Genomic DNA, 18,496 nt, shown 5'->3' with positions numbered 1-18,496 from the left:
ATATCCATGTTACTCTTGTGTTTAAAAAAAAGTAGATGGGGCTTCCTTGGTGGTACTGTGGTTGGGAATCCGCCTGCCAATGCAGGGGACACGGGTTCGAGTCCTGGTCTGGGAAGATCCCACATGCCGCGGAGCAGCTAAGCCCGTGTGCCACAACTGCTGAGCCTGCGCTCTAGAGCCCGTGAGCCACAGCTACTGAGGCCTGTGCGCCTAGAGCCGGTGTTCCACAACAAGAGAAGCCACCGCAATGAGAAGCCCGCTCACCGCAACGAAGAGTAGCCCCCGCTCACCGCAACTAGAGAAAGCCTGCGCGCCGCAATGAAGACCCAATGCAGCCAAAAATAAATAAATTTTTAAAAATATAAATAAATAAATTTAAAAAGTAGATGGCAGAATAGTATATGTGATATGATCCCATTTTTGCAAATAAATGTCTAAAAATATTTGTGTGAATAGCTAAAAGTCTGGAATGAGATATAGATCAAACTACTCATAAGCTTATCTCTGGGAATAAGATTTCGGGAAACTCATGAAGGCCATATAGTTTGAATTTTTAAAACAAGCTTTATTGCTTTGAGAATCAAAATGATAATAATAATGAAAGTATTTCCATTTAGAAAAAACAATAATAATATGCAGTTAAAATATCAAAGAACTTTAAAAAATATATTTTGTCGTGTGTGGGAGATACTGCTTAATGGCCAACCCAACACTTCCATTCCCGGCCCTCTTCTCCTTTGCCTGCTGTCCACATAGAGGCTGGAAGGGTGACATGAGATGGCCATGTGATAGGTCTGGACAAACGAGACATAAGTGGAAGTCCAAAAAGAGGACAAATGTCACTGCCTTCTCCCGTTCCCCTTTCTTCCTGGCCTCACAAAGCGTCCCCTGGTGGAAAGAGGCCATTGCAAAACCATATGATGTGTGCTATGATAGCGAAGGGGCATCAGGTGAAGGCTTCATGGAGGGGCATGGGATCCAGACTGGGAGCTTGAAGCTGAACTTCCAGAGAAAGTTAATACCTAAGCTTGGCAGGGGAGCAGGTGGAGAGGAAAAAGGAAGAATGCCACAACAGAGGAAAATTGCCTTAGTTGCGGCATGCATGTGGGATCTAGGTCCCTGACCACGGATCGAACCCAGGCCCCCTGCATTGGGAGTACAGAGTCTTACCCACTGCGCCAGCAGGGAAGTCCCTGGGACCTTGTTAATCCAGTGTGAGCTACGGACCAACATCATCAGCATCACCTGTGAGCTTTTAGACATGCAGACTCTCAGGTCTCAGTCCTATTTAATTAGAATCTACATTTTAACAAGGTCCCTAGGTGGTTTGTATGAATATTAGAGCTTGAGAAGGACTGGTCAGACACAGGTTCTCAAACTTACCTTCATGTTGGAATTACGGGGCGAGATTTAAAAACTACCAATGCCTGGCGTGGCGGAGGGATCGACTGGGAGTTTGGGATTAGCAGATGCAAATTATTATATATAGAATGGTTAAACAACAGGTCCTACTGTATAGCACAGGGAACTATATTCAATATCCTGTGATAAATCATAATGGAAAATAATATGAAAGAGAATGTGTGTGTATATATATATATGTATAGAATGTGTGTATATTTATATGTATAACTGAATCACTTTGCTGTACAGCAGAAATTAACACAACATTGTAAATCAACTATACTTCAATAAAATACATTTTTTTTTTTTTTTTTGCGGTACACGGGCCTCTCACTGTTGTGGCCTCTCCCGTTGCGGAGCACAGGCTCCGGGCGCGCAGGCTCAGCGGCCATGGCTCACAGGCCCAGCCGCTCCGTGGCATGTGGGATCCTCCTGGACCGGGGCACGAACCCGTGTCCCCTGCATCGGCAGGCGGACTCTCAACCACTGCGCCACCAGGGAAGCCCTAAAATACATTTTAAAAAACTAAAAAAAATAAATAAATAAAAACAGAATGCCCCAACAGAGGAAAATTGAGTCACCATATTCTCAAAGAGCAGCAAATTGAGGATTCCGGATGGGATCACATTTTCTGCACATGTGTACGTTTCTTCCTTGAAGCAAGATGTGTTCAGCTGCAAATTGTAAAAACCCTGAATCACAGTGGGTGTTTCATTACTTCACAAGGGAAAAAGTTGGCAGGTCGGTGTTTACGGGGCTGGTGCAGGAGCCCTACAGCGTGTGTGTTCTGAGTCCATTTCTTCCATGGTTTTTCCCTCACAGTCACAACATGGCTGCCTCAGCTGCACGATCCAAAGAAGGAAGTAGCAGAACAAGCAGGTAGGGCAGCAGGAAAAGGTGTGCCTTCCATCCCTCTTTCCTGTTACAGGTGGGAAATTTCCCACCTCTGCCCCAAAGATTTCCCCTTTGTCTCATTGGCCAAACTGGGTCACATGATAGTCTCTATCTATAATGGAGGCTGGCAAAACAAGTCTTGGACTTTCTAGCCTTTAAGGTAGGTAAAGCAAGGACAAAGCAGGGGTGGAAATTGGTGTGGTAGACAACAGCTCTCTGCTCTCTGCCCCTGCCTGGATGAGGGACAAGCTGCCTAAGACTTCTTAAGCTGGGCCCCAGTCTCACCTCCAAACTCCTTGCCTCCCAGGACTCTGATTATTGACCCAGCCTGGCTCCCAGAGGATCAGCCTAGCATGAGGCCCAGACCTGGCTTTTCCTTTATTCCAGGAGTCCTCAGTTCTGGGCTGCCTGTGTCCACCAACACATCCTCCAGCTGCTCTAAATATTGTCTCCCATCCTTGCTTTAAGACGTGGCTAATAGCTCCTATTCTGTGCATTAGTCAGGGTTCTTCAGAGAGCAGAACCAATAGAATGTGGAGAGAGAGAGAAAGAGAATTATTTTAAGGAATTGGCTCATGCCATTAAAGAGGCTGACAAGTCCAAAATCCACAGGGTGGGCTGGCTGGTTAGAGACCCAGGATGAATGCATCATCTCCTCCTTTGGATTCCCATGGAACAGTGTATTTTCTAGTGGAGTGGGCTGGGAGAGCAGACTATTTAAAAGCAGGGGCTTTGGAGGTAGTCAAGAGAATCCCCCAGCTAACTGCAGGACCTTGGAGAAAACTCGGACTTTCTGAGCCTCAGTTTCCTCATCTGCAACCTGGTGGAAATAATAGTATTTACCTCACAGGGCTGTGGTGAGAATTATTTGAGATGATGCGTTATACAAAGAACACAGCATAGTACACAGAAGACGGTAGCTGCTCAACAAATTGTGTTACCTCCTATCCTGTGAGCCAGAACTGGGGCATCGTGCAATCTTAAAGTCACGGGGAAAATAGCCAAGTTGGGTTCCTTGGAGTAGCCCCAGTGGGGGGGGGAAACTGCTGCATCTGTCTGGGGACTCCAGCCCTGAGACCTTTCTGATGTTTCTCTCAAGGCTCAGAGCACATCACGGTCAGGAAGTGCACCCCACGCATCCCAACCACAGTCTAAGGTGCCCTACCACAAACCCAGAGCCACCTCAGAGCGCAGAACAGAGACAAGAAATAACTGATGACAAAACCAGTGGGTTTCATTGGAATTTTCTGCAGACCACTTCAGTAAATATTATCGCTATACCATGTCATTCGTTACGTTCATTGCCGCAAAATTTTTGTGGTTTTTTTTTCAATTTTAAACTGTCAGACTCGGCAGAGATTACTCATCCAAAGATGAGTAATCTCTCTCTCTCTCTCTCTCTCTCTCTTTTTTTTTTTTTTTTTTTCTATTTTGGTCAAATAGTGACTTGGGTTTCCTCAGAATGAGAAAGTTCTTCTGGCTTCCTTTGATAAATGGTTCTTACCTATTCAGAGCAAGGAGGAATTTGAGGCCATCAGATCCCAAAGCCCTCTTGCATGGTAAGCAGCCTACCAGTAATAATGATGACATCTTCTATGATCAAAGTGCTTAGCTTCCAAAGGGCTTCAGATTTTTAGTACAGAACTGGAAACTTTCAGAGCTGGAAGAGTTTGCAAATGTCATCCCAATCTGTTGGGTGGCCAACCATGGATTGCCTCACTTTACAGTGTATGAAGTGTGTCAGTTCTCTATTAAAACCCTCCAGTGGCTGCATTTCATTTAGGATGAAATCCACATGCCTCATCATGACCTTGCACCAATACCATTTCCAGCCACTGTCCCTCCCCCTCCTACACTCAGCCATGATGAACTTCCTCGTGTTCCTTGCCGAGGCCAAGCGTGTCCCTACCTTGGGGCATTTGCACCTACTGCTCCTTCTACACGGGACACTTCTCCCCCTTATCTTCATAATCCTGGCTCAGCTCAAATGCCACAATACCTCAGAAAAACTTTCTCCAACTGTCTTAAACAAAGTACCGCTCCCCGTCACGTTCAACTACATTACCCTGCTTTGCTTTTCTCATAGTAATTCTCTTTAGCTAAAATGATCTGGCTTGTTCATTGTCTTTTTATGCCTTCTAGCATGTCAGATCTTTGTCTATCTTGTTCATCACTGTATCCCAGAGTTAACTCAGTGCCTGACACAGTGTAGGTCCAGTATATCATGTGTTGAAAGAATGAATGCATTTAATATTCATTCCTTTTTTCATGTGAGCCTCATCCAAACCCTTTGAGGCAGAAGTTACTGTTACGCTTATTTAATGGTGAGTTGACATGGTTGAAATAAAGACACCTTTACAGATATCCAAGAAATGTATAGGTAACCCTTCAGTAAAAGGTCATAAAATGAATATCCGTCCATGTTTTCTAAATGATTAGCCTCAGTTTTGTAAACCATAAAAACTGTAATTCTCAGACCGTTATATCAGAAGAACAAGAATGTTTCTGAATGCTTGTAATCTGTATTTTGATTAAGGATCCGACAGTGGATTTTGAAAGGTTTTATTTAGACTATGTGTGAACTTCACACATGTTAACTAATAAAACCGAATGTTTTTTAATGTGTTTAAAAAAAAAAAAAAAGCCTATTTCCTAAGTGGGCTTAGAGATGCAAACTGATTCCCAAGGCCCCGTATCTAGTTATTCATTGCTTTGTAATAAACCACCCCAGAGCTTACTGGTGCAAAACAACAAGAATATGTCGTTTCTTTCGGTTTTGTGGGTTGGCTGGGTGGGTCTTCTGCTGGGCCTGCCTGAGCTCACCCATATGGCTATAAGAGCGGGGACAGCTGACCCTCTTCCTCCATGTGGTCCTTCAGATGTCTTCGCAGCCTGGTGGCCTCAGGGCCTTATCCCAAGAGAGTGAAATCCGAAGCACCAAGGTCTCTTAAGGCCTCGCCTCGGAAATGGCACAGAATTACTTGCTCTGGGTTCTAGCCATCAAAGGCAGGCCCAAACTAGGGGAAAGGACATGGACTCCACTCAGTGGGAGGGGCTGTCACATTGCAAAGGAGCCAGGGCCACACTGTGGCCATCTTTGAAAATCTGTCACAGATAGTTAAGGGCTGGAACCAGCTTGACTGAAGCTCTGACTCAGCAAGGAAGACCAAGGGACCATGATTACCCGTGACTCCGCAAATCTAAATGGCCTAAATCAAATTTATCTCTCACTCACATTACGTGTCCACCAGGGGCTGGTTGGGCTTCTGAGACTTCACTCTGGGACCCAAAGTAAGGGAGCAACCTCTTCCTGGCATATCTCCTGAACAGAGCCAGTCTCGTGACACACGGGAAAGGGAAATGACAAGGACTCACTGGCCCAGAGCCTCTGCACAGAAGTGACACAAATCACATCCACCAATACATCAGTGGCCAATCAGGCCACAGACATTTCCTCCTCTCCTGGGAGGGGCACTGAATATGGGTGGACAATAATCTCATCTGCATGGAGCCCATTTTCCTCTTCAGATCCTTTAAAAAAAATATCCTTCACAGAGCCAAAATCTGTCTCATTCTATTTCTACTGTTGGTCCAAGTGCTGCTGTCTCATCTGCTCCCTCTGCCCACAGAGCAGAGAGAAAAAGGTCACTGGAGCCGTTTCTTCTCCAGGACGCACATCCCAGCCCTTCCAGCCACCCAGTGCAATAACCTGCCACAGCCTCCCATTGCTCCAAAGTCCTACCTGTGTCCTTATAAGCCCCCCACGGTCCGATTCCTGCCGGCCTGCCAGTCTGCACTCCATGAGTGCCCCAGGCTGTTTGATGCCTTGTGCGGGTCTCCATGCTGTTTCCTCTGCCTCTGTGGCCCTTCCACTGTGAAATGTTTTCCTTTTAAGATCTGCCTCGAAAACCACTCCTCTCTGAAGACAATTTTTGTTTCCTTTGGCAGGGTCAACCAACTTTTCCTTTTTCTAAACCTCTTCATTATAGCATCTATTCATTCACTCGTTTGACCAACACTTTTTGATCATTTATGACTGCTCCAGGCTCTGAGGAGACACAGGAATAATACAAACAAGGTCCTTGCTCCTTCCTTCGTTCCATTCTGGTGCATTAAAGCAGGCGATAAGCACATAAACAAATGAATAAAAAAATAATTTTAGACAGTGATACGTGTTTTCATTACAATAGAAAAGGGATGGTAGGAAAAACCCAGTGGCATGGAGGTGACTGCTTTAGGTACGATGATCAGGCTTCGTGGCCTCTTTGATATTTGGGCAGCCGTGGGAAGATGTGGGGAAGAGCATTCCCGGCGGAGGGAACAGCCAGTGCAGATGGCCTGTCGTGTGGTCCAGCTTGGCCTGTTCTGGGCACGAGGAGGAAGCTACTGCTGCTGAGGCACACAGAGGGAGGAGGAGGATGGTGAGACATGAGCTCAGAGAGGTGGGCCGTGGCCAGATCACGTTGATGGTGAGAAGAAGCTTGGATTTAATTCCAACGACAACAAGAAGTCCTGGAAGGGTTTTCATCAGGGGGGTGGAGAGGCGCGATCTGATTTATACTTTTTTGAGATGACCTATATTGCTTCGTGAATTGCTGGTGAATAAGAGTAGAGGCTGCAAGACCAGCTTGGAGGCTCTTGCTGTCATTCCAAGATGCTGGTGACCTGGATGCACAGCCTTCAGCAGCCTCCCGGAAGCTGTGATCTCATAGGTCCAGGGAACTGTGACCTTAGTCTCTGCATCTCAGCACACACATAGCACAGGGTGGGCCCACAGTCACAGAATGACTTAGGATGCTGTGTCAATCATCAGTAGCACATGCCTGAAACCGACACTCAGCAGAACCAGCTCCCTTTCCCTCTCCTTTGTCAAGCTCCTGCTGAAACTCCCCTCCAGGTATCCTATGGGGCAGCCCATCTGACCACCTGCCTCGCTTACTCTGGGTTAGCAAGCCAGGCCTGGCACGGCCCTCGCCATCCTGCCCACCCAGGCTCCGCTCCACCGAGGTCTGCGTGGTTAGCAAAGCAGCCTTGACACCTTGATGTTTAAGAGAGGTTTCTCCCATTAGCCTCCATGTTTTCATCTGGAAGGTGGGTGTTATTTTCCCTACCCCAAGAGCCCCTTTTCCCAAGACCCTCCTCTCCCTACCTCTTCTCTCTCTCCGTCTATCCATTCAACTAGAGCAAATACACTCTGGGGGTTTCTGAAGCTCTACTGATTTTTTTTTTTTTTAATTAATAACCCCTGAACTGATTTCTCTGTGCCTTAAGCCTCAGGGCCCTCTGTCTTTCCAGACTTCAGATCCCAGAATTATCCAGACTTTTCCCTTGAAACTAGTTCTTTCTCTCTCTTCTAGCTTGATTCCAGGTGGCTAGGAGCTGGGCACCCAAGGGAAGGGGTGCCACCTGACCCCGTGGGTCTAGCCCTCCCGGGGCAGGCCTTCCAGCTATGGGCAGAAGCCAGCGCTGGGCCACAGAGGGAAGTCCCCTTCCACTCGGCCGGTTATTGCACAGCTGGAAGCTGGCTCCCAGGCCAGGCAGTGGGGGGAGTGCGGGGAGTGGGCGGGAGGGAGGGGGGAAAAAGCCAGAGAAATAGGGGGCAGCCTGACAGAAAGAAAGGCAGAGGGAAAGTGTCAGAGCCAGAGAGAGAAGGAAAAAAGGTCCAGGAGAAAGGAAAAGAGAGGATGTGGGAGAGCGTGCGGGGAGGAAGAAAAGCCAAGGAAGAGAGAATGTGAGTGTGTGTGCGCCGCGCGCACGGAGTGGGAGAAAGAGAGGAGAGAGGAGGAGAGAAAGAGACTTGGAGAGGGAAGGAAGGGAAGGAGCGGTTGGAAGCCAGGAGGAGCGAGCTGGAGGCGGAGACGAGGAAGTGGGGGCGAGGCGCAGGGCGCGGGCGGGGCGCACCGCCAGCTCCATCCCTGGCCGGAGCGCAGCCGGCGCGGGCGCTGGACGGAGGCGAGCCGGAGCGGAGCCACTTCAGCGGCAGCAGCTCCAGGTAGCGCCGCCGCCGCCTCCCCGCGGGGCCTGAGCTCGGGGTGGGGTCCCCTGGCGGGCGCTGGTGAGGAAGGGGGGCCGCCTCGGGCGGCTGCTCCCGGTTCCCCGCCGCCGTCTTGACTCTGACCCCGGGTTCGAACCCCGGCCCCTCCGCGCGCGCTGACTGTGCCTGACCTTGGGAAAGTCGCTCCGCTGGCGAGCCTCAGTTACCTTCTGTGACTCGCGGGGCCGGGGGCGTGGGGTGGCGCCCTGGGACGCCTTGCGAGCGCGGGATGCAACCCTGGTCGGCCTGCGGCAGTGACTCTGGGCGCGGGGTCGGGTGGATGTGCGCTCAAACCCCCTTGGGGGTGGATTTGGAAAATCCACTTTCGCCGAAATAGCCCCTGTTTTGTTCCCGGGTCTGGGCGCTGGCGTGTTCTCAGGGCCATGTGTCTGTGGGCACAGGGCACGACTTTCTGCTTAAGGAAAGCAGGTAGGGCGCCGGGGGTGGGCGGGGAGGAGACCCCTAGCTCCTCAGGCAGCCTTCGTCCTCCTGGATGCCCGATGCCCGGGGGATGGAGCTTCCAGGATGAGCCAGGCAAGTGGCCTCGGCTTAGCGGCTTGGAAATCCAATTGTGCCTCTTAAGTAGTACAGCTGACCTTGAGCGTGGGAGCCTCAGTTTCCTCCCCCATGAAAAGGACCATGTTAACGCCGCCTTTGGTTGTGAGGGTAAGGAGGTGGGGCCGGGGGGGAAGTACCTGCGGGTTGTGGTATTCCCCAGTGGCAGCTGTCATATCCTAACTCGCGTGGCCAGAGTCCTGGCGATGGTTGCCTCCTGGGAACTCACTTGTACGTGCCAGGTCCTCTCTGGTCTCCTTTGCCAGAGATGGTTAGTGGTCCAGCTGAGCATGAAGCCGGGCCCAGAGAATGGGGGGCGGTGGTATCAGGGGTCCCACTCCCCAACTCAGACGTACATCTTGGTGGTTCTTTTAGACATGAGATCTTTGAGATGACAGCTTATGTCCAGTAAAGCCTCCTGGCTGAATCTCTCCAAGCCTCAGTTTCTTTATTTGTGATAGAAAGTTATGAATTCCTCTCTATTCGTGAGTTTCCTGTTGCTGGAGGTTATGAAAGGCAATTAGTAAATTAGATTTATTGACATCTCTAGCTTGAGATATGAGGAGATTGAATAGAATGAGAAAAGAACACTTCTCTTGCACCTGCCCCGTGAAGGTCTGGTACTCAAAGCATTATGTATACAGTATTGGCTGTAGTCATCACGATAATCATGGAAGCCAGCGCCATTCAACCCCAATTTACAGATAAGAAAATCAAGGCTCACAGGGTCTGTGATTTCCACAGGGTCACACTGGTGGGATGTGCCTGCCCTGGGATTGGCCCCAGTTCTGTCTGACTGTAGAGTGCTTCTCATAGGACCAAACCACCCCCAAAATATGCCTGTGAATGGTGTTCCTGGCACCTGGCTAGTTGGTTTCTTGTTAAACATGTAATTGGAAGAGCTGCTACATAATCACTGGACAAAGTGGGTCTGAAGGCTGCCAGTGGGGTGGGGGGTACCTTTGCCAGGTGATTTCTCTCGGGGTCTGGAAGCAAGGAAGGTCACGACTCAACACCACATAGGAAGCAGACACCAGGCTGACTCACTCCAGCCCACCAACTTCTCTTCCTTCCTCTACCACCTTGTCCCAGTTCACCTCACCTCAATTAACCTTAGCCTAGACTTCTCTGGGCTGCAAGAACAATTTCTGCATCCTCCCCTGATGACTAATGCAACTGACCCTACCAGCTGATGTGTCCAACGAGAAAAGAAGGCCAGCTGATGTCCGTCTCCACTAAGGCCCCCAGAGAAAGGGAAACAGGATTAAGTCCCAATCCCAAGGATTTAGCTCAGTTTAGGGAGAAAGTCTCTGGTGATGGGAAAATGGACTCCTTGCTATGGGAAAATGGGTGTCCCAGCAGGCTGGAGAGGTTCCTTTGCCAAAAATGTTTTAAGAGAAGAGGAGGACATCCAAACAAAAGGATGGAAATACGGACAAAGGCTCTTTCAATTGGAAAGATATTCATCAACAATCAGAGAGCACCTAAATGTCTGATAGTAGGAGATAAATTAAATAAACTATGGGACAGCCATGTGGCTACTAAAAATGGACAGTCCTTTTTTTTTTTTTTTTTTGCGTTATGTGGGCCTCTCACTGTCGTGGCCTCTCTCGTTGCGGAGCACAGGCTCCGGACATGCTGGCTCAGCGGCCATGGCTTATGGGCCTAGCCGCTCTGCGGCATGTGGGATCTTCCTGGACCAGGGCACGAACCCGTGTCCCCTGCATCGGCAGGACTCTCCACTGCGCCACCAGGGAAGCCCGACAGTCCTTTTTTTTAATGATAAATTTTATGTTATGTCTATTTTACTACAATATTAAAATAAAAAACAAACTTGAATGGTCACCCATCTCAGGCTAAAAGCCTAAATTCTTTTTTTTTTTTAAATTATAGTTGATTTACAATGTTGTGTTAATTTCTGCCATACGGCAAAGTGATTCAGTTATACATATACATATATATGCATTCTTTTGTTAATATTCTTTTCCATTATGGTTTATCACAGGCTATTGAATATAGTTCTCTGTGCTATACAATAGGACCTTGTTGCTTTTCCGTTCTATATATAACAGCTTACATCTACTAACCCCAACCTCCCACTCCATCCCTCCCCCAACCCTCTCCCCCTTGGCCACCACCAGTCTCTTCTCTAAGAAACAATGGACAGTTCTTAGTGGATGGGGACATGCTTATGCTTATGCATATGCGTATATATGGCATAGTCACAAGTTGGTGACAAGCACATAAAAAAGACTGGAAGGAGATAAGCCAAATGGTGTTAACAGTGTTTGCCAGTGGGAGATTTATGCTTTCTTTATAATTTTTGAACTTTCCAGATTTTATGCAATGAACATATACTATAATAATTAGCAGACATAGAACTGTCTGGCTTCTAATGACAATGTACCCCACCCTCTCCCACCTCCTCCTGCCCAACACCCAGGACAGGGCTGGAGCATGGATGCTTGATAAGGACACCTCTGTGTTGAGGTCTGGCAGGCACCTTAGAAGGAAGAAGGAATACTAAAATTTTAATACCACTAATATCTGGCATTGGTTATGTTCTTACTGTGTGCTCGTGATAACCCTATGAGGCAGGTACTATCAATAGCCCATTTTACAGAGGAGAAACCAAGATTCAGATACCTTCAGCCACTTGCCTAGTGTCACACAGGATTCAAGCCCAGGCCATCTAAATTCAGAGTCTACATTCCTAGCCAGAGTCAGGAAGTGTCAACAGACTCCATTGGCTGACATTTTAGTACCTATTACAGAAACCCTGGGGGAAGCAATGCATCTCTGCACTTTACAGGTAAAGAAATGGCTCAGGGAATTCCCTGGTGGTCCAGTGGTTAAGACTCGGCACTTTCACTGTGGGCCCCGGGTTCGATCCCTGGTCATGGAACTAAAATAATAAATAAATAAAGATGGCAGCATCAACACCAATGTTCATAACAGCACTATTTACAATAGCCAAGACATGGAAGCAACCTAAATGTCCATCAACACATGAATGGATAAAGAAGATGTGGTACATATATACAATGGAATACTACTCAGCCATGAAAAATATATATTTTATATATATATATATTTATATATATCTCCTAATGGTTCTGTTTCTCTTCTCTGAAGAACTCTGACTTATACTTAGCATGTCAGAAATGGAACTCCCGTCCTTCCCTGAAGTCTGACCTACCTGCTCTCTTATTCATCTCAATTCATTGGCAACTCCATCCTTTTGGTTGGCCCAGAGCCATCCTTTTCTTTTGTATTTATTTTAAAAATTTTTAATCAATTTTTTAAGTTGAAGTATTGTTGATTTGCAGTGTTGTGTTGGTTTCGGGTGTGCAGCAAAGTGATTCAGATACCTATATGTACGTGTGTTCTTTTTCAGATTCTTTTCCATTGTGGGTTGTTATGGGATGTTGAGTATGGTTCCTGGAGCCATCCTTAAAAGTTCTCTTTTTCTCATATATCACATGCAATGCATCATCAAACACCATTGGCTTTATCTTAAAAATATGTCCAAACTTACAGACTGGGAGAAAATATTTGCAAATGATGCAGCCGACAAGGACTTAATTTCCAAAATATACAAACAGCTCATACAACTCAATAACAAAAAAACAACCTGGACTTCCCTGGTGGCTCAGTGGTTAAGAATCTGCCTGCCAATGCAGGGGACGTGGGTTTGATCCGGTCTGGGAACATCCCACATGCCATGGAGCAACTAAGCCTGTGCACCACAACTACTGAGCCTGCGCTCTAGAGCTCGTGAGCCACAACTACAGAGCCCGCGTGCCACAACTACTGAAGCCCGTGCACCTAGAGCCCATGCTCCACAACAAGAGAAGCCACCACAATGAGAAGCCCACACACTGCAACGAAGAGTAGCCCCTGCTCGCCACAACTAGAGAAAGCCCACATGCAGCAACGAAGACCCAACGCAGCCAAAAATAAATAATAAATTTATTAAAAAAAAATCCAGTCAAAAAATGGGCAGAAGACCTAAATAGACATTTCTACAAAGAAGACATATAGATGGCCAATAGGCACATGAAAAGATGCTCAACACTGCCAATTATTAAAGAAATGCAAATCAAAACTACCATGAGGTACCACCTCACACCAGTCAGAATGGCCATCATTAAAAAGTCCACAAATAACAAAGGCTGGAGAGGGTGTGGAGAAAAGGGAGCCCTCCTACACTGTTGGTGGGAATGTAAATTGGCATAGCCACTATGGAGAACAGTATGGAGGTTCCTTAAAAAACTAAAAATAGAGTTGCCATATGATCCTGCAATCCCATTTCTGGGCATATATCTGGAGGAAACTATAATTCGAAAAGATACATTCACCCCAATGTTCATTGCACTATTTATAATTAGCCAACCTAAATGTCCATCGACAGATGAATGGATAAAGAAGATGTGGTACATATATACAATGGAATACTACTCAGCCATAAAAAAGAACAAAATAATGCCATTTGCAGCAACATGGATGCAACTAGAGATTATCATACTAAGTGAAGTAAGGCAGACAGAGAAAGACAAATACCACACGATATCACTTATATGTGGAATCTAAAATATGTCACAAATGAATGTACCCACGAAAAAGAAACAGATTCACAGACATAGGGAACAGACTTGTGGTTGCTGGGGGTGTGGGGAGAGGATGGAGTGAGAGTTCGGGGCTAGCAGATGCAAACTATTGTATATAGAATGGATAACCAACAAGGTCCTACTGTATAGCACAGGGAACTACATTCAATATCTTGTGATAAACCATAATGGAAAAGAATATGAAAAAGAAGGTATGTGTATGTATAACTGAATCACTTTGCTGTACAGTAGAAATTAACACAACATTGTAAATCGACTATACTTCAATTAGAAAAAATTTTTGAAATGTCAAAAAAACCAGAAAGATCCTACAAGCCGCATGGCATGGCCAAAAAAAAGAAAAAATAATTAAATTAATTTTTTTTTGTTTTAAAGAAAAGAAATGGCACAGCAGTGACCTCCAAAGGGCCAGGCTTAGTGCTGGATGCTGGGGACCCAAAGGTACATGAGGTGCCCTCCCTACACGGGTGTGGGGAAGAGTGGTGTGTAAACAGTGTCCTCAGGGCTTTCATGCAGGTGGGGTTGTTTAGGAAACTGTGGGACCTCAGAGGACAAAGGGTGAAGGCTCCCCAGACAAGATGATATCTGAAATGCTTCTGAAAGGATAAGCAGGAATCCACCAGGTGAGTTAAGAGAGGTTAGAACAGTGATTTTCAACGGGGCACAGTTTGGTCCCCAGGGACGTTTGTCAATGTCTGGAGCTATTTTTGATTGTTACAACTGGGGTGGGGGGCTGTGCTGTCATCTAGTGTGTAGAGGGCAGGTGTGCTGCGAAACATCCCACGATGCCCCCGTGACAGAGAATTAACCTGTCCAAAATGTCAGCCATGCTGAGTGGAGAAACCCTGGCTCAGAGGAGAAGGGCCTTCCTGAACCATGGATAGTTACTAAGTGCCTCCTTTGAGCCTGCGATTGCATTACTGGCTGTCTGGCCTCCCTGCTGCCCCTCTCTCCCCACCACCAACCAGAGCGGTCTCTTATTTTAAAACATAAAAGCTGTATAGAGATACAAATCGCATGTCAGAAAATTCACCCCCTTAAATTATACAAGTCCGTTGCTTTGGGTATATTCACAGAACTGTACAACCATTACTGCTCTCTAATTCCAGAACGTTTTCATCACCCCAAAAAGAAACTTTGCAAACATTGGCCGTCACTCCCTATCCACCCCTGCTCCCACCCAACCACTGATCTACTTTCTCTCTTTGTAGAGGTGCCTGTTCTGGACATTTCATACCCACGGGATCATACGGTAAGTGGCCTTCTGTGTCTGGCTTATTTCGCTTAGCATAATGTCCTCAAGGTCCATCTATGTTGTAGCGTGTGTCAGTACTTCATTGTGTTTTTATGGCCCAAATGATATTCCCTTGTATAGATACACTGCATTTTATTTATCCATTCATCAGTTGGTGGCTGTTTGGGTTGTTTCCACTTTTTTGGCTGCTGTGAATAATGTCGCTCTGAACATTTGTGTACAGGTTTTTGTCAGGACATACATTTTCATTTCTTTGGGGCATATACCTACAAGGAGAATTATTAAGTCATATGATAACGCTATGTTTAATCCTTTGAGGAACTGTCAGAGTGTTTTGCAAAGCAGGGTTCCCATTTTACATTCCCACCAGCAGTGTCTGAGGTTTCCAGTTTCTCCACACCCTCACCGATGCTTACGACCTGATGTTTGGATTCTAGCCATCCTAGTGGGTGTGGAGTGACATCATCGTGGTTTTGATTTGCATTCCCCCGATGGATTATGAATTTGAACATCTTTTCGGGCGCTTATTGGCCATTTGTGTATCTTATTTGCAGCACTGTCTCTTCAGATCAGAATCATCTTTTGAAACTTGGTTGCGTCCTTCCCTTACTTAGTCTGAAATGCAAACCCCATTAAGGTGTACAGGCCCTACAGGACTGGGCCTTTTCCCCACCTTCTACTGCATCTCCCCTCACTCACTCTGCTCCGGCCACGCTGGCCTCGAAGCAGCAACTGGTCCCCATGCAAGACGTTTGCACGGTTGGTCGAAAGGTTGGTTGTTTCCTCTGCCCAGGTCATCATTTGCATAGTAGCTCTGGGGTCAGCCTCAGAAAGGGCTTCACTGTTCTTTCAAGGGGCTCCCTCCACCCCTAGGCCTTTTCTAGCACATCTCAAGGTTTCTTTTGATCGTTCTTTTTACTATCTGGTAAGATCCAGAGGAACTGGCCTCCCGTGTGACCCTGGGCAAGCGTATGCCCCTCTCTGGGTCCCAGATGCTCCCTCTGAAAACCAGAGGGGGCCGTATTGGCTGATCTCATAGGGCCTTCTCAGCTCTGCCCTTCTTTGACGCTGGCTTCCCTGTGGCAGTGCTGTCAGGAGGGCACAGGCTTGGCGCCGTGGCAGTGAGAGAGAGCTGTCTGGAGCCAAGTTGGTCACGGATCGGAACGGAGCAGGTGGCGTGACAGATTATCGCCAACCCCGTGGGGACAGTCTCTAGGAGCATGTGGCAGCCTGGACCTGGTGCCCAGCCTCCAGGCACAGCAGGAAGAATTGTCAACAGCTCCAACAAGGTCTCCAGCTTGGCCACTTTCAGCTCTGGAGTCACCCACTTTTCCCATGAGAATAATCTTCTAACTTCCAAACCCTCTCTGAGCACTAGAGCCATTCGGTCCCGGGGGCCTGCTTGTGCCTAGTCCTGGGCAGTGTGACACAGAGATGGATGAATGTGACACCTGCCAAAAGCTTCCCGTGTAGTGGGGAAGGCAGACGTGTAACCCACGGTGGGACAGATGCAGCCCGGAAGCCATGAGCAAACCTCAGGGACTCCATTACCCACTGCCCTGGGGGGAATCAGGGGAGGATTCACAGAGCTGGATGTTCGGGTGGAATGGAGCGCGGCAGGTAGACAGAGGGTGTCCGGGTACTAAAGGTGGAGAAAGAGGTGTGCGGAGACACAGCTGCGAACCCTCCAGGTGCGCTCAGGGCATTCAGAACAATTAGGTTTCGCCTGAGGCGCCAGGGACCGTGGAAGGAGGTAATGGAGGATTCGATTTGCCAGGGCCCTGATCGTGAAAAGCCTGCAATGCCAAGCTGAAGAGTTTGGACTTTGCCCCGTAGGCTGCAGGAGTCACGCAGAGATTTTAGGCTGAGGATAGAGGCGATCAGGTTGCACTTTTGAAAATGCCCTTTCTTCAGACAGCAAGGAGGCAGGTGGGGCTGAGGAGAGAGCTGGAGGCCAGGCACCTAATCGGGATGGCCTTGCTCTTGTCCAGGTGAGCAGGGGTGAAGGCTGAAATGCTGCAGCTGGAGAGAAGACAACAGATCCAAAAGCTGTTGGGTAAAAGCATGTGAAGGAGATGGGAGAGTCTAAATAATGCATGACACGGGAAGAGCCGATGCCAGCCTCCCAGGGTCCCAGCTATGAGGAAGGAGGCACGGGCGCTGCAGGAGCTGGTGCCTGAGTGTGGCATTTTCCGGGTGGCTGAGAGACAGGATAGAGGCCTCGGGAGAGGGTGATCCAGACCCAGGGGTCAGGATGTACAAAGGCACGGAGGTGTGAGAATGTCGAGAGTTAAGGAAAGGGTGAGGCTTTCTGGTTGACTGGAGCACAGAGGGTGTGATAGGAGGGGAGGGGAAACTGAGGCGGGGGAGGGCAGAAGGGGCAGAGACTCTGGCATCGGGAAGCTGTTAGATGCCGGAGCAGAAGTCCCGGCTACAGCACTATTAAACCATCACTTCCAGACGCAGAGCGCTCTCTACCCCCGAGAGAGCCCATTGCTAGGGTTAGTTACCCCTCTCCTGGACTCCTTAGCAGACTTCCAGGGCAGAGATGGGTAAATGTCAGCCTGATCTTCAACCAGGAAGAAGGCAGACGCCGCCCCCCGAACAACCGACCAATGAATTTGGTCTAGGGCAGAATTCTCAAAGGCATAATGAAAGGTGGGAGGCTGGTTAGACGAGCAAGGAAATCCTGGGGTCTGACCTTGCTCTGCGAGAATGCCGGGAGCATGCCAAGGTCATAGACGGTAGCTGGTGGAGGACATGCGCAGGGAACTCTAAGATATTTTTTTTTAAAAAGAGCCAACATTTAAAAATGAGGTTTCATTGAAAAGTTTGGATTTTATTTTAAAGCCAGAAGAATTCATGTAAAACCCGATTTCCAGCTTCTCTTGCAGAATGTGGTGACTGGGGGGCACTGGGCCCATAATGATCACAGTGTCCACCCCTCTGGCCCAGGCATGCATCCTCTCTCTGGGTCACCAGGCCCGCACCAGCACAGTCCCACAGAGGGTGCAGACAGTTCACACACAGCCCGCCTGGGTCAGGAGGCCTTTGGATCTGGGAGGCAGAACCAGCCTCCTAACTTTCTCTTCCTTAGTGCCTTTCCCTTGCCCTGCATTCCCTCAACAGGCCCTAGGAGCATCATTCTCAGGGGAGGCTCCATGGTCAAAATAGGGCTGGGGTGGGGGGGCAGCAGAGAGAGGGTTCTAGGACCTTATTTGACTTTTGGGAAGCCCTGCAATCCATAGCGCCTGTCAGTCACAGCACACGCCCGTGAGCTCAGTCAAGTCCACAGTAAGACCCCAGCTGACTTCATTTGCCCCTGATTCATTCCCAGCACAAATTCCTTTGTTTAAGTAGCACCCTGTCCCCATTTGGGGAAATACTGCCTTTTTCGAAAGGTTTATTAGATAGTTAGGCCTTTTTCTTTTCACTTTATGATTAAATAAAACACGGATACGGTTCAGAAGTGCAACATACAAAGGCCCCCTCCACCCTGGCCCTGTCTGCCCTGCCCAAAAGAGGGGGTCAATTTTGTTATTTTGTTGTGATGTATCTTTTCAGATTTTCTTTATCCGAAAACATATACACTTCATATATAAACACATGTCTATGTACATATGTATTCTCACCTTTGACATAAGGGGAGCGTATTATACACAATTTTGCATCTTCGTGTTGATTTTTTTTTTTTTTTTTTTTTTGCGGTACACGGGCCTCTCA

General features: G+C 47.9%; 1 protein-coding gene across 2 annotated transcripts in view; it reads left to right on the top strand.

The window, feature by feature from the left end:
* The first annotated feature begins 7,975 nt into the window (after positions 1-7,975).
* Positions 7,976-18,496, top strand: part of HRH2 (histamine receptor H2) — a 48,616-nt gene continuing 38,095 nt past the window's right edge. For both annotated transcript variants that reach the window (XR_003428245.1, XM_027084259.1), the window contains exon 1: positions 7,976-8,290. The gene's annotated coding sequence lies outside the window, so the exon portion shown is untranslated. The remainder of the gene's footprint in view (positions 8,291-18,496) is intronic.

The sequence above is a fragment of the Aethalodelphis obliquidens genome, unplaced genomic scaffold, assembly GCF_003676395.1.
Source record: "Aethalodelphis obliquidens isolate GAN/ISIS:26980383/991018 unplaced genomic scaffold, ASM367639v1 scaffold52, whole genome shotgun sequence".
In the NCBI taxonomy this organism is placed as follows: Eukaryota; Metazoa; Chordata; class Mammalia; order Artiodactyla; family Delphinidae; genus Aethalodelphis; species Aethalodelphis obliquidens.
This window is presented reverse-complemented; position numbering and strand designations above follow the sequence as displayed.